Raw genomic sequence first — 26,651 nt, 5'->3', positions numbered from 1 at the left:
GACTATAACGTGTGGTGTGTGTTTATTGTGGGGTCACAGTACAGAGTAGTTGAGTAATTATTAAAATTGGGTGTTATTAAGGGAAATGGAACTCGTGACGACCCGGATCCCCGACCCCGGATCTGGGGGTGTTACAGAAATGGTATCAGAGCTAAGCGTTATAAACCTCAGAGATGATGGGACGTTAAGATAATAAGTTCACTAAGATAATAAGAACTCTTGCCAAGTTCATAGTCGGGCTACCTAACGTAGCACTGACAGTTAAAACCCTTATGGGAACCCTTATAGGTATCGTGATAGTAACATAGTTTGTTCTCGTATAGGGCAGCGGGGCACCAAACCTTGAGGTTCAGGAGCATCAGCATGAGGATGTTTTATTACAAGTTGGAGATCAAATTGTGAATCCGATGGAGTACCCTAATGAGGGACCAGATGAGGTTCAGATAGAGAATGCTGCGGTTGAGGATGTTATTCCGGAAAGGATTGTGGCTGAGGAGGATCTCATGGAGGATCCTGATGAGAATGAAGAGAGGACTGTTGAGGAACAGATGACCGTAGTCAGGGCGACTACCAGAGCTAGAATGGCCGCGAGGGTGGCCCTAGAGAATGAAGAGTTACCAAGGGCACAAAGGTTAATGAGGGCAGAAGGAGTGGGGCCTTCCACGACCCCAATTATACCAGTATCAGACCCTCTTCCAGAGGCTCCTGTAGACATCCATGAGGTTCCACCAGTTCCTGTTCCCTCCCCTGTACAGAGCCCAGCACATACTGAGGAAATGCCACCTTTATCCCCTGCACCATTGTCACCTGATACCGTGCTTGGTTATCCATTTGGATCTCCTGGGTCTGCACCACCTGTCCCCCATGGACTGCTAGATGCTACCACTCAGGCTTCTCTTATCGCTGATTATCATATGACTTTGGGTGGCCTGTCAGAGGCCAGGAATGTTAGGAGTGATCTGTTGGATCGACTTACTGCACCAAGGATTGAGGGTGGGATACTTCCGGCAGGATTAGCGTATAGCATGGAAAGGATTGAGGCTACCACCCGTGTTACAGCTAGAGGCCATCTTGAGGGTCAGGTTGATCCAGCTCTACTTGCGACTATCTTAGACCTCATCACCTCTGTGATGGAACAGGTTAGGGATGTTGTGCGTGCTCACACCTCTTAATCCATGGTAGTGTGCAGAGCCAGAGCAATCAAACAAGGGTCTCATGTAGCACCGCTTTTGGAGGATTAGCCTAAGTTATGAATGATTAGTTTTAATGACGAGATGACTATCTATGGTAGTACTTTTGGGATAGGAGCGATAAGTTCATATGATGTAATCCTCTTTAGTATGTTCAGTTGTTGTACCCTCGAACGAATGGTTATGTATATATTCGTTAATTTCAGTTCAGGTCAGTTTAATTGTGATAAATCACATTGTTAATTGCTCTATTAACACTTAAGAGAGTGTCATGAAGTTTATCGAACTTAAGAATTCATAATTTACAATCGTGCAAGGACTAAACGAGGGGAAGACTTAAGCAAAGTAAGTAAGACAAATATCCGGAGATTCTCAAAATTTTCCAAGTAATATGCCCCCACAAGGAATAAGATTAAGGGCAAACCTTGAACATGATAATCGGGGAGGCCGCAATTAAGATATAAAGAACCCGGAAAATAATAAAATGGAAAATGAAGATTTTAAAAATTAAAAGATGACTCCAATTATGGGGAGTAGGAAGAAACATTTAGACTGAGGAAACAATGTAGTGGGAAATTCTTTCAGGACCTTTAAGTCGCTAAGCTCTCTGAGTTCTAAGGAACAAGCTGACCCAGCCGAGGCAAGAGCCTGGCTAAAGGAAATATAGGAATCATTTGAGATTCAAAATGATTGATGAACCATCAAAGACTGTTTTCATCACTTACCCTCCTAAGAGAGAAACCACCCGCCGGGGAAAGATCAAGAAAGGCACGGAGCCAGAGGTTAGAATAAACTGATTAAAGTTCAATCAATTGTTTTCGAGAAAGTAATTCCCAAGGTTATGGAGATAGTGTAAAAGCTTTAGAGCCAGAACAAAGGCAGACGAGTATGATGAATTGTGAATCTAAGTTGTAAAAGTTGTCAAGATTCGTTCTGAGGACACGAATCCAGAATGACGGGATGTTTGAAATCAATGCTTATGTTGTGTTGGTTCATGAAATAATGATAAGAGAAAGGAATATAACGGCAATAGAGTTTGAGGAATGATAAGGGAGTTGGGTATGAGGAAACCCTAAAGACTCATAGCAATAGAAATAGAAAAGTATGTAATCGTCAGGATGATGATGATTCACCATGAGTTAAAATTGATGGTTGAGGGCATAAGAGATACATATATTTTGTCCCCTGTAAGTTGGAAAGATTCGAGGAAACCTTGAGATAATTCGAAGGATAAATAATGAGACGCGGATAGACTAAGGAGACAAGGAAGTAAGAAATTAGGAAAATTGGATGAAGGAAGTGACCTTCAAGAATGTGAAGTGTAAGATCGGTGGCTTGATACCCAGATAGGGAGACGCCAGGTATGAGAGATATCCCAACATTGAGGTGACTGTTGAGATAAACAACAAAAGTAAATAAGGAATTATTAAGAAGAAGTTCACGTTGAACACGACCAATATCTTCCAGAACATCCTTGTTATCGTTACCAAATTAGGCAAGATAAGCGGATAACCGTTGTTATCTTTTGGAGGCCATATTTATTGACCCCATTTTGAATACAGACGTTATTGTGAAAATAGACATGTACTATCAAGGTGGGAATGATTGAATAAGATACCCTTATCAGGGATATATGACTTGAGTTATCCATGGAAGGATGCATGTACCTTTTTAAAGGTGGAATTAAGGATAGAACATCGGTAACTTAAAATGAATCTTAGGGGAATGCACATAGGTGGACATTTCACCCTTAATAGGGATAGTATGAAATCTGACAGTATGAATTGGAAAGGATTAAGGTAATAACAACCTTTAAGAATCAGTGGAGAAATTTTTCAGAAGTATATAGACAATGGTTCTAGTATTAGTAAATGGTATTTTGATATGCCCTGTATATAGGGAATACAGGAGGAACGATTGAAGGATAACCTTAGAGGTTTTACAAGGAGAAAGGAAATATTCGAAATTCTCAAGAATTAAAATGTTGATAAAGGAAATATGACATAATTATAATGATGCCAAGTGGGGCACGTGTTAAACCACGAGAAAGTATGGATCGAACCAGTAAAGGTCGAAATTATTCAGGGCAATTAGGACTTAAGATAAAAGATGTTCTAAGTATGATTGAGAGTCAGTCGTGACAGTGATTAACCTCTAAAGACTGAGGCAATAACTTATGGAAAAATGGTGATATTTTTTTTTTTACTCATCAGATTTTAAGGAATACATCTTCACAAAAGCAGTGATTGAAATAAGGTAGAAAATTTATTTGGAGGTGGTTAAAATGACATTGACTATAAGGAAATTTTAATATCAGGAAAGGCCAAAGAGGTGGCCGACACTTTAAAGGTAAGAGGATAATTATAGGCGCTTGTGCCAGAGGAATACAGTGATGATGGTTAAAACTGTGAAGGTTGTATTATGGTTTGGAAGATTGACATTCCTTCTGATGACTGTGCAATACCCAACCGTAATAGCAGTTGGTAAAAGTTTAATTCATGTAATCGCCATGAACGGGCTATCTATCTTAGGAGGTCCTATCTTGGGATAAGCCAGGACCATGTTTCCAAAAGGACTAGACGAACCTTTGAGTTAAGTCTTCTATTTAAGGCATATGATTAAGAATGGTATTAACCTGCTATCGTTGCTTTGATTGAAACTCTTCTGCAATTTTATCTGCTTCACGTCATGAATGTACGTCAGGATCAGGAGTGTTCTTCATGAATCAAGAACGGTGATCATGTTACCTCCTTAGAAGAATTCGATATGATATGAATGACTACAGTAGGTCAACGGTGGGCCATAGTAATGTAGGAATGATTCTGAGAGTAATGAGCTGATTACTTACAACCGTGAGAGTTGTATTGGAATGGATGTTGAGAGTAAGTACCACTAATCGGGTCGTGGTGGTGTATAAGTTATCATTGATAGACTAATTAAGTCAATTATCTACCTATGATATATTTATTCCTTCTTATCGATAAAGAGTAGTATTACCCATACGAAGAAGGTTGCGGTATAGAAATGGATTCTAGTAACGATGAGATCTAGAATGAGATCCCAGATTCGATTTTCGATATCGAGGGAGTTTCAAAGGTGATTGTGTATAAGCTCGAGGAAGAGCATGGGTCCATAGAATGATGGACGGAATAAAAATATTTAGGCATGGGAAATACGATGCTATAATACTTGATGCTGATATAAATACGTTTATGTTTTGTTCTCCTATGACAAACCTCTATAATTCAGAGGTAGGTTCCAAGCCAGATATTTTGTGGCAGTATATATATATTTTTTTTATATATACAATTCTCTTCAGTTCGTTCTTTTCTCTTCATTTCATTTCATGTAATCTGAGAAGAACAACCCTTCCAGAAGGGGAGGTATTGCCGAATGACTATCTATCTGTGTGATAGAAGCCTAGTAGGATACCATCTATTGTTTAATTGCTTGTCAAGTACTAAAGGCTGGCCACCTTCTGTACTAACTATGCAATATAACAAGTGTTCATGATCATAGTGATCTCTCAACAAATTCCTTTACTTCTATTTGATTGATCAAATTTTGGAAAATAGAAACAACTGAAAAAGGAGTAATAAAGTAGTGGTAGTATGCGGAATGGAAACACATTCGTGATACTAAGGTTGACGTGGTTATTAAAAAGGGTTATAGAACGCTAGCGAGCAAAAGTATGACCAGTATAATATTAGGAACGGAAGGTGATAGCGATTACGAACTGGAAAAGAATGGGTATTGAGAAGCAAGAGCTCTAATGATTGGAAGCTATGATGAGAGTCTGTGCAATAGACTTGAAAGAATTTGGAATGATCACTTAATTCGGATTGAGTTATCTTACGACAATAGATCATATGTCATTATCGAGATGTCGCCTTATGAGATCCTTGAGGGAAGACAATGTCGATCTCCCTTATGTTAGGATGAAGTTGTAGAGCGCAAGATGCTCGGACCCGCAGTAGTCCAAAGGACCAAGGATATGATAGATCTAATCAGAGGACGGCTGGTAGTAGCCCAAGATGGACATGATAAGTATGTTGATTTGACACGAAAGGATAAAGAGTATGAAATAGGGGACCTAGTAATGTTATAGGTATCCCTTAGAAAGGATTGATGAGGTTCGGAAAGAAAGGAAAGTTAAGTCTACAATTTGTTGGACCCTTGGATATATTAAGACGTTTGGGAAGTTAGCATATGAGCTAGCCTTAACCCAGAACCTGTAGCAAGTTCGTAACGTGTTTCACGTATCAATGTTAAGGAAGTGTAATTTAGATGCCAGATGAATAGAGGCATATGAGCGCATAGATATGCAACCCGACGTAACCTATATGGAGCAACCAGGAAGGGTTATAGAGTGAAAAGGGACAAATGCTTAGGAGAAGGATTATCAAACTAGGCAGAGTTTGGTGGTAGAACCACAATGTGGGAAAATTGACTCGAGAGTTAGAAAGTGTGATGCTAAGAGAGTGTCCCCATTTGTTTTCTATCTGATTCCGGGACGGAATCCTTTTAAGGAGGGGAGACTGTAATAACCCCAATTTTTGGGAATTTTTGAAACCCTTATGAATAGTGTTTTTGCTGAATGAGAAAACTTTTCATGCCACGCTATGTAGGGGTTCTGTTATTGATCTTATGGGATATTATTAGTACTCTATGTGGTATATAAGTGTATGTAAAGATCGTCAGAATCCAATTCCGAACACTTTGGTTTTTCCCGGAAATCCATAAGATACGGAGAGAATTGAGTATAAGGTAACAGAATAAAAAGGATTTAAATTAAAGGATTATAATAGAGGATCATAAAAAGGAATATAATGTATTGAGAAAGGTTAAGGGAACCTAAGTAATAAGATCCCGGGTATGATCCTTCAAACGATAGACGAGAACGAAAGTTAAGCGAACCGTACAACAGATCAGCGGTCATTAGGCAAACGATTAGGAAGTTAATCAAAGGGATTAATGGGAGTGATGTCATCCAACCAATAGAAAGGAGACAAGGAAGGGAGGATGACATCATAAGGGTGACATAAGCATGACATGGAAGGAAGGAGGTGTGGTTGATTTAGGACCACACAAATTCAAGGGCAAGGTGGTAATTTGCTAAATCAAAAACAAAACCAAGCCAACCAACTAGCAAATCATTTCATCAAAAATCAAAAAAATCAGCCAAGGCATTGTTCTTCATATTAGCTCTCGGCTTTTGCCTTTTTCAAAGAAAAAAATTTCCAAAATCAAGATCCAAGCATCCTTAATTGGTAAGAAAATTCCCTAATCATCCTTATGCTTAGTTATGGCTATATCATGAGTTTAAGCCTTTAATTCTTTCTCTAACTTCTTCATTTAATCAATGAAGAAGACAATGAATAGTGTTTTCAAGTTTTTAACTTGAACTTTTTCTTGTTTTTCTTAAAGATCCAAGCTTTCCTAAGGCTTCTCCAAGCTTCTTAAGGCTTCCTAGCTCAACCCACCACTTCAAGGAAGGTATACCATTTTCAAACCCTAGGTTCATATATATTATAAGGTGATTTTGATGAGTAGGATGTTATTGTAGTTGTTGTTATGATTAGAGTTTGAGATTTGGAATGGTAGTGAAATGAAATGGTAATTTTGTGGTTTTGATTTAAAGAAACTTAAGAATGATTAAAGTAAAGTTTAAGCATAAGTATGAATGGTTAAATTGAATTGGTTGGGGTTGTTATGATGTGATAAGGATGGATGTTTGTTGTATGATGGATTTGAGGTTGGATTTGGGGTTGATTTGGAATGGGTTTGAATGGTTTAAAATTTGGAAATCACGTAAACATAGCCGTCATAACGTCCGATTTTCTTTGGACTGTTTTTGTGCATAGCATTAGGACCCGAGAACCCCCTGCTAGATTGTGACCACTGCCATGTTTAGATAGCTCATGTTACGAGCTTCGTTTTGATATGTAGTTCGTCCGATTCCGATTTACGGTTTAGGAGAAACGACCGTTTCAAGTAACGGCGTTTCGCGGACGAAACTTTTTTCCTCGCCTTACTTTGGAATGTAGGTTAAAGACCAAAAAGGGTTAATTAATGTGTGACACATTTATGGTAAGTGTGTTAGGCAGTTGGTAAGTCATTCGCGAAGGAATCGCTTTAAAACTCGTAAAGGTTAAATTATTAAAAATGATGGAGCCGAGGGTACCCGAGTGACTTAAGCGAATCAGTGAGCGCAAAACAAGCGTTAGAGTCTAAGTTAGTTAAAGTATAGAATTACAAGTGATTTTGGTTTAATTCCAACTTACTTGTTGTTTATAGGTTACCAGACTCGTCCCGAGCCATTCGTAACCCCCAGTCGCTCAGGCAAGTATTCTATCCGTTATACTGTTGTTGTGATGTATACACTTGTATATGCATTATCTTGCGATAGATGCATGTTGGTTATTTAGCAAATTCTTGCGATATATTGTAGCATGTGATATGGTATATATGCATGCCTGTTTCATATTCTTGAAATATATATCTGTTGGTTCAGTTGATAATACCTATGCTAGAGGATAGCGGTAACTTGCATATACCCTTAGTATAGGGACCCAAAAGGTGAAAATATTTTCTAAAACCGGGAGTCGAGGATCCCGAGTAATCTTGTATATATGGATATGGATATATATATATATATATATTTATATATATATATATATATATATGGTTATAGTTTTCCAAACTATTAATCGAATAAGGTTTATTCGATAACTTTAAACTTTTATATTATTTATTGAATATCATTTGAATATTCATTCGAGGACTTATGACTCCTTTTATATTATTTATTGAATATTATTTGAATATTCATTCGAGGACTTATGACTCCTTTTATATTATTTATTGAATATTATTTGAATATTCATTCGAGGACTTATGACTCCTTTTATATTATTTATTGAATATTATTGAATATTCATTCGAGGGCTTATGACTCTTTTATATTATTTATTGAATATTATTTGAATATTCATTTGAGGATGTATTTATTTTATTTAATGAATATTATTTATAATATTCATTCGAGGTATTATGACTCAGCTTATTTTATTTATTGAATATTATTTGAATATTCATTTGAGGATCTATGACTCCGATTATTTGCTGAAATATATTCTTTATTTTATTAAAGAATAAGATGTCAATAATCAAACTTATTTTCGATTATTCAAATAAAGATAATACTTTCATATAAGTATATCTTTGGTTATTTAATACTCGTTTCAAGTATAAATTTTAATACTTCTACTTCAATTATTTTTATAAAGATTATTCTTTATGGGAATATTATTTAATTAATAATATTCAGATATTTTCTAATATTCTGGGGACTGATTTACTTCATTAAATCAGCCTTACTCCAAACACTCTTTAAAGTGTTTTCGAGTCTTCAAAATGATTTTTAAAAGTCAGAGCGGATCCCAAAACTCATTTTTATATTTAAGATCTTCCTTTTTAAAGGGGATTTAAATACTCGCTCAAAACCTGGGGAATCCGGCTCTGTGGTGTATTTCATATTCGCAACAAGGTTGCAGATTTGGTAAATGAATTGATTACTTGCCCAACGTTCGGGAAGTAAGCCCCTCTCATTGAGTCGGCATAAGCGACAGGCCGGGGTACGGTCTATTATTGTGTAAGTGGCTCAGTGGGAGTCCATCAAATGCATAAGTGGCTGAGTGGCAGTCCAGCATAGGTCTTAATTATGACCAGGGTGATGACCAGTGGGGAATTCGTCCATCTACTAGTAGAAAAGGTTACTTATTGGTATCTTTGCCTGATCAGCGAGATATCGGGTTTATGCCAAAATTCTTTTCCTTTCCAAAATTCATTGGATGTTTCGAACTCTGTTCATACTTCACATAACAGAGGTTCCAGGAAATGTTTTCGGGATATATATGTATGTGGATATATATATATATCGGGACTAAATAAAGTATCTCATAACTTTTTCATTCAATAATATTTCAAAGATTGAATCTATTCAAGTCTTATCTTGTGGTCTCATCAGTGGGATGAACTTTTGAAATTGATTATAACTTGAACGGTGGTAGTTCAAGTAGTATTGGGAAAGATATAAGTATATTGGGGTATTTGGTAACCTCATCTTTTAAACTTATATCTAATTAATAATTGTCTTATGAATGACAAAGATTTTCAGAAAAACGTTGAGACAAGGTTAGATATATGAGATCACCTTGCAACGATATTTTTTATACAGTTATACACTGGGACTTTGTGTATATTATGCATGGAAGAGGACTTCCAATATTTTGAAAAGTATATATGTATATATACTGAATATTTTGCGACTTCATCGCATTAAGATATCAAACTTGGTTCATTTCTTTTGACCAAGACTTTCATGAGTATTATGAGTAGGCTCATATACTATTAATCATTATACATATTATTTTGGTGGGCTTGCTGCTCACCCTTGCTTTCTTCTTTCATCACACAACAACAGATAGAAAAGATGAACAGAACCAAGCTCCCGATTCGCAAGCGATTAGGAGACGTTCCGCAGTTTTCTAGAAGCATTGATGCCGCCGTAGCTGAGGTAGGAACTACCAATAGGCTAGGCTTTCAACTTTTGATGGACCAGATTTATTTATATTTATGAATTGTAATAATGGCAAAGAAATGTAAATTTATTCAGAAAACCTTTTAAGGTGTATTGGCAGATAATTGTGGAATAAAATGACTTGTGGTTATTTTTGGATGTTCATCTCTGAGACTATAACGTGTGGTGTGTGTTTATTGTGGGGTCACAGTACAGAGTAGTTGAGTAATTATTAAAATTGGGTGTTATTAAGGGAAATGGAACTCGTGACGACCCGGATCCCCGACCCCGGATCTGGGGGTGTTACAGTTTTTGCTGAATGAGAAAACTTTTCATGCCACACTATGTAGGGGTTCTGATATGGATATTCTGAGATTTTATTAGTACTTTATATGGGATATAAGTGTATGTAAAGATCGTCAGAATCCAAATCCGAACACTTTGATTTTTTCCCGGAAATCCAATAGATACGGAAAGAATTGAGTATAAGGTAACATGATAAAAAGGATTTAAATTAAAGGATTATAAGAGAGGATCATAAAAGGAATACAATATATTGAGAAAGTTAAGGGAACCTAAGTAATAAGATCCCGGGTATGATCCCTCAAACGATAAACGAAAACGAAAGTTAAGCGAACCGTATAACAGATCAGCGGTCATTAGGCAAACGATTAGGAAGTTAATCAAGGGGATTAGTGGGGATGATGTCATCCAACCAATAGAAAGAGGACAAGGAGGGGAGGATGACATCATGAGTATGACACAAGCATGACATGGGAAGGAAGGAGATGTGGTGGCTTTTTAACCACACAAAATCAAGGGCAACTAGGTAATTTACTAAAACAAACACAAAAATCAAACCAACCAAGCCAAGCAAATCATTTTTCATCAAAATCAAAAGGAAACCAAGGCATTATTCTTCATGCTCTCGGCCAAAACAGAACCAGAACACTAAAACTGCTGTATCTCCTTCATTTCTCACTCAAATATTGTGTTCTATAGCTCATTTGAAAGGTATTGAGATGGCCTACAACTCTTGTTCACAAGTCGCATCCAAATAATCAAGGTAAGACCCTCATTTTTATAGTTCTTTAAATCGGACTTTTAGAAACTTCAAAGCCTAACTTTGTGTTCTTGATTTCTTTGGAAAGATCAAGCTTGTAGGAGGCTCCCTAAGGTTTCCTAGCAACTTAACACCTCCCAAGGAAGGTATAAACTTCAAACCCTAGCCTTTACTTTATTTGTTAGTAAGTTTAATGGTTGATGTTGTGAAATGAGAAGCATGGATTGTGATTATTAGTAGTTTGGTTTGATTTGGAAGTGTTTTTGGTAATTGAAGCTTGATTATAGTTCATAGGTCTTGATTGTGGTTGTTTGAGTTGAAAACCTTGGAGATTATGGACTGATGTGGTATGGTTTAGGTGAATTTTTGTTGTATTGATGGTTATGAGTTGGTTGGTGGTTAATTGGAGTAGTTTAAACATTGGTAATCGCGTAAACATAGCCGTCGTAACGTCCGATTTTCTTTGGACTGTTTTTGTGCATAACATTAGGACCCGAGAACCCCCTGCTAGATTATGACCACTGCCATTTTTAGATAGCTCATGTTACGAGCTTCGTTTTGATATGTAGTTCGTTCGATTCCGATGCACGGTTTAGGAGAAACGACCGTTTCAAGTAACGGCGTTTCGCGAACGAAACTTTTCCCCTCGCCTTACTTTGAAATATAGGTTAAAGACCAAAAAGGGTTAATTAATGCATGAAACATTTATGGTAAGTGTGTTAGGCAGTTGGTAAGACACTCGCGAAGGAATCGCCTTAAAACTCGTAAAGGTTAAATTATTAAAAATGGTGGAGCCGAGGGTACTCGAGTGACTTAAGAGAATCAGTAAGCGCAAAATAAGCATTAGAGTCTAAGTTAGTTAAAGTATAGATTTACAAGTGACTTTGGTTTAATTCCAACTTACTTGTTGTTTATAGGTTACCAGACTCGTCCCGAGCCATTCGTAACCCCCAGTCGCTCAGGCAAGTTTTCTACCCGTTATACTGTTGTTGTGATGTAAATATATGTATATGCATTATCTTGTGATAAGTGCATGATTGTTATTAGCAAATTTTGCGATATATTGGAGCATGCTGATATGGTATATATGCATGTCTGTTTCGTAATCTTGATATATATCTGTTGATTCAATTGATTCAGTTGATAATACCTATGCTAGAGGATAGCGGTAATTTGCATATACCCTTAGTATAGGGACCCAAAGGTGAAAATATTTTCTAAAACCGGGAGTCGAGGATCCCGAGTAGGTTTTGTATATATGGATATATATATATACTTATATATATATATGGTCATAGTTTTCAAAACTATTAATCGAATAAGGCTTATTCGATAACTTTAGCTTTATTTTATTATTGAATATTATTTCGAATATTATTCGAAGGCGTATGACTCCTTTATATTAAATGAATATTATTTTGAATATTCATTCGAGGACTTATGACTCCTTTTATTTTATTATCTGAATATTATTTGAATATTCATTCGAGGGCTTATGACTCAGTTTATATTATTTAATGAATATTATTTGAATATTCATTTGAGGATCTATGACTCCGATTATTTGCTGAGATATATTCTTTATTTTATTAAAGAATAAGGTGTCAATAATCAAACTTATTTTCGATTATTCAAATAAAGATAGTACTTTCATATAAGTATATCTTTGGTTATTTGATATCCATTTCAAGTATAAGTTGTAATACTTCTACTTCAATTATTTTTATAAAGATTATTCTTTATGGGAATATTATTTAAATAATAATATTCAGTCATTTTCTAAATATTCTGGGGACTGATTTACTTCATTAAATCAGCTTTACTCCAAACACTCTATAAAGTGTTTTCAAGTCTTCAAAATGATTTTTAAAAATTAGAGCGGATCCCAAAACTCATTTTTATATTTAAGATCCTCCTTTCGAAGGGGATTTAAATACTCGCTCAAAACCTGAGGGATCCGGCTCTGTAGTGTGTTTTATATTCGCAACAAGGTTGCTGTTTTGTTAAATGAATCGATTACTTACCCAACACTCGGGAAGTAAAATTCTTGGAACAAGTTAATCCATTAACAGGCATCGCCTGGGAAATATCGGTGAGTTCTCCTTTCCAACTAGATACGACTTCTTGGTGGAGCCGTATCAACAAGTTTCTACTTGGGGAAAGGGGGAACGAGCTTTACGTTTCAGAGTCATGGATTTCATCTGAACTAGGAGTGGAGTAAGTGGCCGAGTAGCGCCGGCCCAGCCTTATTATATTCGCCCAAATGGCCTGGAAGTTCCGCTAAGGCGGTCCATTCCTTAGGAGTTCAGTGTTCGGTTGACAAGTAAATCCGACAGGTTCTCCTCTACATGTAGAAAATGGTGGGGTTGCACTACTACGACTGATCATCGTAAGTGGTCTTCCTGGCGCGACAAACTCCCGTAATGAGTTCATCATCCAATTGGATATTTCTGCAACACTACCCAGAGCACTTCGATAGAAAGGCTACGGTTGGGCGATTGTTGAGTGTTGGCAGGGTCAAGTTTTCAAAATGATGTTTGCATCAAATGAAGTATCTCGTAACTTCATTTTATTTTGATGATATTTTAAAGATTTAATCTATTCAAATCTGGTCTTGTAATCTCATCTATGTGATGAACTTTGGAAACAAATTATAACTTGAATGGTGATAGTTCAAGTAGTATTTGGAAAAGATATAAGTATATTGGAGTATCTTGTAACTTCATCTTTTAAACTTATATCTACTAAATGATTATCTTATGCATGACAAAGATTTTCAGAAAAACGTTGAGACAAGGTTAGATATATGAGATCACCGTGGAACGATATTTTTATACAGTTATACACTGGAACTCTGTGTGTATTATGCATGGAAGAGGACTTCCAATATTTTGAAAAGTATATATGTATATATATACTGAATATTTTGCGACTTCATCGCATTAAGATATCATCTTGGTTCATTTCTTTTGACCAAGACCTTCATGAGTACTATGAGAAGGCTCATATATTGTTAATCATTATATATATTATTTTGATGGGCTTGCTGCTCACCCTTGCTTTCTTCTTTCATCACACAACATCAGATAGACAAGATGAACAGGACCAAGCTCCCAATTCGCGAGCGGATAGGAAACGTTCCGCAGTTTCCTATAGGCGTTGATGTCGTTGTAGCTGAGGTAGGAACTACCAATAGGCTAGGCTTTTAACTTTTGATGTATCAGATTATGTATATTTATGAATTGTAATAATGGCAAAGAAATGTAAATTTATTCAGAAACCTGTTTAAGGTGTATTGGCATATAATTGTGGAATAAAACGACTTGTGATTATTTTTGGATATTCATCTCTGAGACTATAACTTGTGGTGTGTGTGTTTATTGTGGGGTCACAGTACAGAGTAGTTGATTATTTATTAAGATTGGGTATTGTTAAGGGAAATGGAACTCGTGACAACCCGGATCCCCGACCCCGGATTTGGGGGTGTTACAGAAATGGTATCAGAGCTAAGCGTTATAAACCTCAGAGATGATGGGACGTTAAGATAATAAGTTCACTAAGATAATAAGAACTCTTTCCAAGTTCATAGTCGGACTACCTACCGTAGTACTAACAGTTAAAACCCTTATGGGAACCCTTATAAATATCGTGATAGGAGCGTAGTTTGTTATCGTATATGGTAGCGGGACTCCGAACCCTGAGGTTGAGGAGCAACAGCGCGATGATGTTTTATTACTAATTGGAGATCGGATTTTGGATCCGATAGAGTGTCCTAATGCAGGACCGGACAAGATTGGATAAAGGACCACTGATGAATTGATGACCATGGTTAGGTCGACTACCAGAGGTAGGATTGGCCGGTCACTACCGGAGGTTCGTTCAAGTTTGTAAAGATAGTAACCCCTTTAACGCGGCTTACTCGTAAGACTGAGAAGTTCGAATGGACAGAGAAATGCGAGAACAGCTTTCAAGAACTGAAGCAGAGGTTGGTGATGGCCCCTATGCTGGCATTGCCGGATGGAAAAGGAGATTTTGTGAAGTGTAGTGACGCTTCGCACAAGGGCTTAGGGTGCGTGCTTATGCAGCACGGTAAGGTAATCGCGTACATGTCAAGACAATTAAGGTAATATGAAATTCGATATCCCCGCCCATGAGCTTAGGCTCGTGGCAATAGTTTTACCCTAAAGATTGGAGGCACTACTTGTATGGAGAGAAGTGCGAGAATTACCTTAGCCATAAGTGCTCTAGTACCTTTTCACGTAGAAAGAGCTCAACATATGCCAGAGGAGGCAGTTAGAGCTAATCAAGAATAATGATTGGGAGATTCTTTATCATTCGGGGAAAGCCAATGTGGTGGCTGATGCCCTTAGTAAAAAGGAGAGACTCAAGATGATAATGTCTTTGGGAGAGTTTATAAGAGATTTTGGAAATAGTAGTGAAGGTAACCGGAGCCGGTACCGAAAAGCTGTTTGAGATTGCAATAGAGACCGAATTATTGGAAAAGAGCATACGGTGCCAGAGAAAGATGATAAAGGAATAATGAGGTATTCCTATAGAATTTGGGTTCCGAAAGTTCAAGAGCGTAAGGATGAGAACTTAGATGAGAGCCATAGTTTGAGGAATAAGATTTAGAGCAAACCCTGAACGTGATAGTCAGGGAGGTCGCCATCAAGATAGAAGGAACCCATGACATAATGGAGTGGAAAATGAGGATTTTAAATTAAAAGATGACCCCAATTATGGGGAGTAGGATGAAACATTTCATACTAAGGAAACAGAAAGTCGAGTAAGGAAAGGAGACCCGAGACGGTACTCCTATACGGCAATTTATGGACCTGTCTAGACAGAACTTAGACTATTATCCCCAACCACCACCTTGAGGAAACAATGCGATAGGAAATTCTTTCAGGACCTTTAAGTCTCTAAGCTCTCAGAGTTCCAAGGAACAGGTTGACCTAGTCGAGGCAAGAGCCTGGCTAAAGGAAATAGAGGAATCATTTGAGATTCTGAATGATTGACGAACCACAAAAGACTGTTTTTGTCACTTACCCTCCTAAGAGAGAGACCACCCGCTGGTGAAAGACCAAGAAAGGCACGGAGCCAGAGGTTAGAATAAACTGATTTAAGTTCAGTCAATTTTTTTCGGGAAAGTAATTCCCAAAGATAAGGAGATAGTGTAAAAGCTTTGGAGCTAGAACAAAAGTGGATGAGTATGATGAATTATGAATCTAAGTTGTAAAAATTATCAAGATTCGTTCTGAGGACACGAATCCAGAATGACGGGATGTTTGGAATCAATACTTATGTTGTGTTAGTTCATGAAATAATGATAAGAGAAAGGAAAATAAAAAGAAACTGAAGTGGAAAGGAATATAAAGGCAATAGAGTTTGAGGTATGATAAGGGAGTTGGGTATGAGGAAACCCTAAAGACTCGTAGCAATAGACATAGAAAAGTAAGTAATCATCAGGATGAGGGTGATTCACCATGAATTAAAGTTGATGGTTGAAGGCATACGAGTTATGTACATTTTATCCCCTTTAAGTTGGGAGGATTCAAGGAAACCTTTAGATAGTTCGAAGGATAAATAATAAGACGCGGATAGACTAAGGAGACAAGAAATTAAGAAAGTAGGAAAATTGGATGAAGGAAGTGACCTTCAATAATGTGAAATGTAAGACCGGTGGCTTGATACCCAGAAAGGGAGATGCCAGGTATAAAAGATATCCCAACATTGAGGTGACTATTGAGATAAACAACAAAAGTAAATAAGGAATTATTAAGAAGAAGTTCACGTTGAACATGACCAATATCTTCCAGAACATCCATGTTATCATTACCAAATCAGGAAAGAAAAGCGGATGACCATTGTTATCTTTTGGAGGCCATATGGATTGACCTCAATTTGAATAAGGATGCTATTATGAAGTTAGGTATAGACTATCGAGGTGGGAATGATGAATAAGATAATCTATCAAGGATATATGACTTGATTTATCCATGGAAGGATGCAGGTACCTTTTAAAGGTGGAATTAAGGATAGAACATTGGTAACTTAAAATGAATTCTAGGGGAATGCATAAAGGTTGGCATTTCACCCTTAATAGGGATAGTATGAAATTTGACAGTATGAATTGGAAAGGATTAAGGTAATAACAACCTTTAAAGAATCAGTGGAGAAATTTTTTTCAAAAGTATATAGACAATGATTCTAGTATTAGTATATGGTATTTTGATATGCCCTGTATCTAGGGAATACAGGAGGAACGATTCAAGGATAACCTTAGAGGTTTTACAAGGAGAAAGGTAATATTCAAAATTCTCAAGAATAGAAATGTTGATAAAGAAAATATGACGTAATTATAATGTTGCCAAGTGGGGCATGTGTTAAACCACGAGAAAGTATGGATCGAACCAGTAATGGTCGAAATTGTTCAGGGCAATTAGGACTTAAGATAAAAGATGTTCTAAGTATGATTAAGAGTCAGTCTTGACAGTGATTAGCCTCTAAAGATTGAGGCAATAACTTATGGAAAAATGGTGATATTTTTTTTTATTTACTCATCAGATATTAAAGAAAAGCATTTTCACATAAGCTGTGATTGAAATAAGGCAGAAAATTTATTTGGAGGTGGTTAAAATGACATTGACTGTAAGGAACTATTACTATCAGGAAAGGCCAAAGAGGTGGCCGACACTTTAATGGTAAAAGGATAATTGTAGGCGCTTGTGCCAAAGGATACAGTGATGATGGTTAAAAGCTGAAGGTTGTATTATGGTTTGGAAGATTGACATTCCTTCTGATGACTGTGCAATACCCAGCCGTAATAGTAGTTGGTAAAGGTTTAATTCGTGTAATCGCCATGAGCGGGCTATCTATCTTTGAAGGTACTATCTTGAGAATGAGCCTGGACCATGTTTCAAAAGGACTAAACGAACCTTTGAGTAAGTCTTCTATTTAAGGCATATGATTTAGAATGGTATTAACCTGCTATCGTTGCTTTGATTGAAACTCTTCTAAAATTTTATCTGCTTCATGTCATGTATGTATGTCAGGATCAGGAGTGTTCTTCATGAATCAGAAATGGTGATTATGTTACCTCCTTAGAAGGATTTGATACGACATGTATGGACTCCGTATGGTTAGCTATTAAGATTTCATGGAAAATGAATGATGACAGTGGGTCAGTGGTGGACCATAGTAAGGCAACAATGATTCTGCGAGTAACGAGCTGATTACAACCGTGAGAGTTATATTGGAATGGATGTTGAGATTGAGTACCACTAATCGGGTCGTGGTAGTGTATAAGTTATCATTGATAGACTAATTAAGTAGAGTATCTACCTAGTGAATATTTATTCTTTCTTATCAATAGAGAGTCGTATTATTATACGAAGAAGGTTGCGGTATAGAAATGGGTTCTAGTAACGATGAGGTCTAGAATGAAAACCCAGATTCGATTTTCGATGTCGAGGGAGTTTCAAAGGTGATTGTGTATAAGCTCGAGGAAGAGCATGGGGCCATGGAATGATGGACGGATTAGCAAAAAATATTTAAGCATGCAAAATGCGATGCGATAATACTTGATGTTGATATAAATGCATATGTTTTGTTCTCCTATAACGAACCTCTATAGTTCAGAGGTAGGTTCCAAGCCAGATATTTTGTGGCAGTATATTTTTTTTATATATACAATTCTCTTCAGTTCGTTCTTTTCTCTTCTTTTCATTTCATGTAAGTTGAGAAGAACAACCCTTCCAGAAGGGGAGGTATTGCCGAATGACTATCTATCTGTGTGATAGAAGCCTAGTAGGATACCATCTATTGTTTAATTGCTTGCCAAGTACTAAAGGCTGGCCACCTTCTGTACTAACTATGCAATATAACAAGTGTTCATGATCATAGTGATCTCTCAACAAATTCCTTTACTTCTATATGATTGATCAAACTTTGGGAAATAGAAACAGCAGAAAAAGGAGTAATAAAGTTATGGTAGTATTCGAAATGGAAACACATTCGTGATACTAAGGTTGAAGTGGTTATTAAAAGGTTATAGAACGCTAATGAGCAAAAGTATAACTAGTATAATATTAGGAACGGAAGGTTGTAGCGATTACGAACTAGAAAAGAATGGGTATTGAGAAGCAAAAGCTCTAATGCTAAAAGCTATAATGAGAGTCTGTGCAATAGACTTGAAAGAAATTGGAATGATCACTTAACACGGGTTGAGTTTTCTTACGACAATAGATCATGTGTCAGTATTGAGGTATCGCCTTATGAGATCCTTGAGGGAAGACAATGTCGATCTCCCTTATGTTAGGATGAAGTTGTAGAGCGCAAGATGCTCGGACCCGCAGTAGTCCAAAGGACCAGGGATATAATAGATCTAATCAGAGGACGGCTGGTAGTAGCCCAAGATAGGAACACGAAGTATGTTGATTTGACACGAAAGGACAAGGAATAGGAAGTGGGGGACCTAGTGTTGTTATAGGTATTCCCTTGGAAATGAAGGATGAGGTTCGGAAAGAAAGGGAAGCTAAGTCCACGAATTGTTGGACCCTTGAATATATTAAGACATATTGGGAAGATAGCATATGAGCTAGCCCTACCCCCAAATATGTAGCAAGTTCATAATGTGTTCCACGTATCAATGTTAAGAAAATGTAATTCGGAAGACAGATAAATAGGGGCATATGAGCGCATAGACATGCAACCAGACGTAACCTATATGGAGCAACAAGGAAGGGTATAGAGTAAAAGGGAACGAGTGCTTAGGAGAAGGGTTATCAAACTAGTAAGAGTTGGATGGTAGAACCACAATGTGGGAAAATTTACTCGAGAGTTAGAAAGTGCAATGCTAAGAGAGTATCCCTATTCATTTTCTATCTGATTCCGGGACGGAATCCTTTTAAGGAGGGGAGACTGTAATAACCCCAATTTTTGGGAAATTTTTGAAACCCTTATGAATAGTGTTTTTGCTGAATGAGAAAACTTTTCATGCCACACTATGTAGGGGTTCTGATATGGATATTCTGAGATTTTATTAGTACTTTATATGGGATATAAGTGTATGTAAAGATTGTCAGAATCCAAATCCGAACACTTTGATTTTTTCCCGGAAATCCAATAGATACGGAAAGAATTGAGTATAAGGTAACAGGATAAAAAGGATTTAAATTAAAGGATTATAAGAGAGGATCATAAAAGGAATACAATATATTGAGAAAGTTAAGGGAACCTAAGTAATAAGATCCCGGGTATGATCCCTCAAACGATAAACGAAAACGAAAGTTAAGCGAACCGTATAACAGATCAGCGGTCATTAGGCAAACGATTAGGAAGTTAATCAAGGGGATTAGTGGGGATGATGTCATCCAAACAATAGAAAGAGGACAAGGAGGGGAGGATGACATCATGAGTATGACACAAGCATGACATGGGAAGAAAGGAGATGTGGTGGCTTTTTAACCACACAAAATCAAGGGAAACTAGGTAATTTACTAAAACAAACACAAAAATCAAACCAACCAAGCCAAGCAAATCATTTTTCATCAAAATCAAAAAGAAACCAAGGCATTATTCTTCATGCTCTCGGCCAAAACAGAACCAGAACACTAAAACTGCTGTATCTCCTTCATTTCTCACTCAAATATTGTGTTCTATAGCTCATTTGAAAGGTATTGAGATGGCCTACAACTCTTGTTCACAAGTCTCGTCCAAATAATCAAGGTAAGACCCTCATTTTTACAGTTCTTTAAATCGGACTTTTAGAAACTTCAAAGCCTAACTTTGTGTTCTTGATTTCTTTGGAAAGATCAAGCTTGTAGGAGGCTCCCTAAGGCTTCCTAGCAACTTAACACCTCCCAAGGAAGGTATAAACTTCAAACCCTAGCCTTTACTTTATTTGTTAGTAAGTTTAATGGTTGATGTTGTGAAATGAGAAGCATGGATTGTGATTATTAGTAGTTTGGTTTGATTTGGAAGTGTTTTTGGTAATTGAAGCTTGATTATAGTTCATAGGTCTTGATTGTGGTTGTTTGAGTTGAAAACCTTGGAGATTATGGACTGATGTGGTATGGTTTAGGTGAAGTTTTGTTGTATTGATGGTTATGAGTTGGTTGGTGGTTAATTGGAGTAGTTTAAACATTGGTAATCGCGTAAACATAGCCGTCGTAACGTCCGATTTTCTTTGGACTGTTTTTGTGCATAACATTAGGACCCGAGAACCCCCTTCTAGATTATGACCACTGCCATTTTTAGATAGCTCATGTTACGAGCTTCGTTTTGATATGTAGTTCGTTCGATTCCGATGCACGGTTTAGGAGAAACGACCGTTTCAAGTAACGGCGTTTCGCGAACGAAACTTTTCCCCTCGCCTTACTTTGAAATATAGGTTAAAGACCAAAAAGGGTTAATTAATGCATGAAACATTTATGGTAAGTGTGTTAGGCAGTTGGTAAGACACTCGCGAAGGAATCGCCTTAAAACTCGTAAAGGTTAAATTATTAAAAATGGTGGAACCGAGGGTACTCGAGTGACTTAAGAGAATCAGTAAGCGCAAAACAAGCGTTAGAGTCTAAGTTAGTTAAAGTATAGATTTACAAGTGACTTTGGTTTAATTCCAACTTACTTGTTGTTTATAGGTTACCAGACTCGTCCCGAGCCATTCGTAACCCCCAGTCGCTCAGGCAAGTTTTCTACCCGTTATACTGTTGTTGTGATGTAAATATATGTATATGCATTATCTTGTGATAAGTGCATGATTGTTATTAGCAAATTTTGCGATATATTGGAGCATGCTGATATGGTATATATGCATGTCTGTTTCGTAATCTTGATATATATCTGTTGATTCAATTGATTCAGTTGATAATACCTATGCTAGAGGATAGCGGTAATTTGCATATACCCTTAGTATAGGGACCCAAAGGTGAAAATATTTTCTAAAACCGGGAGTCGAGGATCCCGAGTAGGTTTTGTATATATGGATATATATATATATATATACTTATATATATATATATATGGTCATAGTTTTCAAAACTATTAATCGAATAAGGCTTATTCGATAACTTTAGCTTTATTTTATTATTGAATATTATTTCGAATATTATTCGAAGGCGTATGACTCCTTTATATTAAATGAATATTATTTTGAATATTCATTCGAGGACTTATGACTCCTTTTATTTTATTATCTGAATATTATTTGAATATTCATTCGAGGGCTTATGACTCAGTTTATATTATTTAATGAATATTATTTGAATATTCATTTGAGGATCTATGACTCCGATTATTTGCTGAGATATATTCTTTATTTTATTAAAGAATAAGGTGTCAATAATCAAACTTATTTTCGATTATTCAAATAAAGATAGTACTTTCATATAAGTATATCTTTGGTTATTTGATATCCATTTCAAGTATAAGTTGTAATACTTCTACTTCAATTATTTTTATAAAGATTATTCTTTATGGGAATATTATTTAAATAATAATATTCAGTCATTTTCTAAATATTCTGGGGACTGATTTACTTCATTAAATCAGCTTTACTCCAAACACTCTATAAAGTGTTTTCAAGTCTTCAAAATGATTTTTAAAAGTTAGAGCGGATCCCAAAACTCATTTTTATATTTAAGATCCTCCTTTCGAAGGGGATTTAAATACTCGCTCAAAACCTGAGGGATCCGGCTCTGTAGTGTGTTTTATATTCGCAACAAGGTTGTTGTTTTGTTAAATGAATCGATTACTTACCCAACACTCGGGAAGTAAAATTCTTGGAACAAGTTAATCCATTAACAGGCATCGCCTGGGAAATATCGGTGAGTTCTCCTTTCCAACTAGATACGACTTCTTGGTGGAGCCGTATCAACAAGTTTCTACTTGGGGAAAGGGGGAACGAGCTTTACGTTTCAGAGTCATGGATTTCATCTGAACTAGGAGTGGCGTAAGTGGCCGAGTAGCGCCGGCCCAGCCTTATTATATTGGCCCAAATGGCCTGGAAGTTCCGCTAAGGCGGTCCATTCCTTAGGAGTTCAGTGTTCGGTTGACAAGTAAATCCGACAGGTTCTCCTCTACATGTAGAAAATGGTGGGGTTGCACTACTACGACTGATCATCGTAAGTGGTCTTCCTGGCGCGGCAAACTCCCGTAATGAGTTCATCATCCAATTGGATATTTCTGCAACACTACCCAGAGCACTTCGATAGAAAGGCTACGGTTGGGCGATTGTTGAGTGTTGGCAGGGTCAAGTTTTCAAAATGATGTTTGCATCAAATGAAGTATCTCGTAACTTCATTTTATTTTGATGATATTTTAAAGATTTAATCTATTCAGATATGGTCTTGTAATCTCATCTATGTGATGAACTTTGGAAACAAATATTAACTTGAATGGTGATAGTTCAAGTAGTATTTGGAAAAGATATAAGTATATTGGAGTATCTTGTAACTTCATCTTTTAAACTTATATCTAGTAAATGATTATCTTATGCATGACAAAGATTTTCAGAAAAACGTTGAGACAAGGTTAGATATATGAGATCACCTTGCAACGATATTTTTATACAGTTATACACTGGAACTCTGTGTGTATTATGCATGGAAGAGGACTTCCAATATTTTGAAAAGTATATATGTATATATATACTGAATATTTTGCGACTTCATCGCATTAAGATATCATCTTGGTTCATTTCTTTTGACCAAGACCTTCATGAGTACTATGAGAAGGCTCATATATTGTTAATCATTATACATATTATTTTGGTGGGCTTGCTGCTCATCCTTGCTTTCTTCTTTCATCACACAACATCAGATAGACAAGATGAACAGGACCAAGCTCCCAATTCGCGAGCGGATAGGAAACGTTCCGCAGTTTCCTATAGGCGTTGATGTCGTTGTAGCTGAGGTAGGAACTACCAATAGGCTAGGCTTTCAACTTTTGATGTATCAGATTATGTATATTTATGAATTGTAATAATGGCAAAGAAATGTAAATTTATTCAGAAACCTGTTTAAGGTGTATTGGCATATAATTGTGGAATAAAACGACTTGTGATTATTTTTGGATATTCATCTCTGAGACTATAACTTGTGGTGTGTGTGTTTATTGTGGGGTCACAGTACAGAGTAGTTGATTATTTATTAAGATTGGGTATTGTTAAGGGAAATGGAACTCTTGACAACCCGGATCCCCGACCCCGGATTTTGGGGTGTTACATATGCTGAGTTGAGGCGCGAGTTCGACATGCTTCAGGGCAAGTACGACCGACTGATAGACCGACTGAAGAACGTGTATCCGAACAGCCGAAACTACGAAGGGAAGCCCAAGGAGTAGATGATTGCGAGACTTGAGACCTTGGTTCAGTACGTCAACACTAAGCTTGAGGAGATGCCAGCACACCGGGACCGTACCAGCCAGTATGTCATTCAGATGGTGGCGGATGAGCTCCAGAGCATTGTGAAGACGCTTCGAGAGGAAAAGACTACCAAGCCCCGTTCAGATGGAGTGGAGCCTTAGTTCTTTCCATTTACCTTTCATGTTGTTGTACTATCAGACTCTATGGAATCCCCAGTTGTTTCCGTCTTTCCTTTAAATAAGCCTGTTATTCCTAGAATCAGACTATGTCCCAATCCTATGTACTGTGACCTTTAAAAATTTCAATAATTATGTGTTATTGTTCCATTTGCTCTCAACTGTTATTTTATGTTTTTATCATCATATCTGCTTAATTTGGAAACTTGACCCCATATGTAAATGAGAATGCCATGCGATACCCTCGAATCATTTTATCATTCATATTTGTTATGACACAACTCTTATTTCAGGATCATGCCTCCCAAAAAGAAGAACCCAACAACCACCTTCACCACAGACCCAAATATTCTTCGACTACTGGAAACCTTGCAACAGCAAACCAATGCTATAGCTCAACAACAACTAACCCTTCAACAACGAATTGAAAACCAAGATAACCGTGAGCCACACCAACCACCTGAACCACCAGTACCACCTAGACAAATTGTCACTTTCAAAGCTTTTCAGAATGTGAATCCACCTGTATTTCATGATACCACTGATCCAGTGATAGCAAACACCTGGATCAAGGAGATGGAAAGGGCTTTTGAGTTGGTACAGTTAGGAGACGATCAGAAGACGCCGTATGCCACTTACTTCTTGAAGGGAGAAGTCATCTATTGGTGGGAATCAGTAAAAGCTATGGAAGTCACTCAGCAGGTTTCTTGGGAGAGATTTAAAAAGTTATTTCTGGACAAGTATTACCCTAAGTACATGCAGAATCAGATGGAGCTAAAATTTCTTGAGTTGAAGCAAGGGAACATGACTGTATTGGAGTATGAGAAGAAGTTCACTGAGTTGTCAAGGTTTGTGACAAAGTATACCAGCACTGAGGAGGAAAAAGCAAAGAAATTTCAGCAAGGATTGGAGCCTTGGATCAGAGATAGGGTGGCTATGTTTGAGCTTGAAACTTATGCGGGAGTAGTACAAAAAGCTGCTCTGATTGAGAATAGTGGGATGCAGTCAAGGAAAGAGAGGGATAACAAGAAGAGGAAGGTTCCATTTTATGGAGAAAAGTCTGAAGCTGGAAGTTCGCAAGATCGGAATGTAAAGAGGATTGGTTTCCAGAAGGGCGGAAATTTTCAAAGGAAGGGAAATTTGGGCAAAAGGCAAGAATCAAAAGGGAACAATCAGGCAAGCCAAGGGCAAGTTGGAGAAAACAGGTTCCAGAGGCCAGAATGCAAGCACTGTGGAAGAAGGCACCCCGGAGTATGCAATAAGCTGAGTATGACCTGTTATAGGTGCAATCAGAAGGGACATTTGGCAAACGAGTGCAAGATGCCGAAGCCAGGAGTTACGTGTTACAAGTGTGGGAAGACTGGACACATGGCTAGGGAGTGTAAGGCAACAGGACCAGTCAGAGCTCTGATGAACGTGGCAAGTACCAGTGAAAGCGTGCCAGCTGAGGTATTGGCATTACCTCCACCACCCGCACCAACCCCGCAAGCAACAACAAGGACATTTGATCTAAAGATGAAAGATGTTGTTCAGAATTCTGAGGTGATAGCAGGTACACTTTTACTCAATAATGTCAAAGCTAAAGTATTGATTGATTCGGGAGCAACAAGATCTTTCATATCAGAATCTTTTGTTGATAAGCTCCAATGTGATAAAACGGTTATGAGTGAGGTAGTAAATGTGGTAATTGCGAACCAAGAGAAGATTCCTGTGAATCAATTTTGTCCAAAATGTGAGATTGATATTTCGGGATATAAGTTGTCAGCCGACTTGATACTCTTCAAGCTGGGAGAGTTTGATATAATTTTAGGAATGGATTGGTTAGGAGAGAATAGCGCTCAGATAAATTGTAAGACCAAGAGAGTGTATTTAAAGACGAAGAGTGGAGAGAAGGTAGTATTTAAGGGGCAGAGGCAAGGGCAACTATTTCTTACAATTATTCAGGCTAAGAAGTTACTTAGAAAAGGTTGTGAGTCGTTCCTAGCATATGTAGTGGATTCAGAGAGAGGCAGCCCCAGCATGGAAGATATTCCTGTAATTAATAAGTTCCCCGATGTGTTTCCCGACGAACTACCAGGCTTACCACCAGATCGACAAATTGAGTTCGAGATCAACCTTGCTCCAGGCACGGAACCAGTTTCAAAGGCTCCGTATAGGATGGCACTAGCAGAAATGAAAGAGTTGGCGAGCCAGCTACAAGAATTATTGGATAAGGGAGTGATACGACCAAGTACGTTGCCATGGGGAGCACCTGTTCTCTTTGTGAAGAAGAAAG

This window comes from Apium graveolens, chromosome 4 (assembly GCF_009905375.1).
Source record: "Apium graveolens cultivar Ventura chromosome 4, ASM990537v1, whole genome shotgun sequence".
Taxonomy (NCBI): Eukaryota; Viridiplantae; Streptophyta; class Magnoliopsida; order Apiales; family Apiaceae; genus Apium; species Apium graveolens.
The sequence above is the reverse complement of the archived record's forward strand: the minus strand, read 5'-3'. Positions refer to the sequence as shown.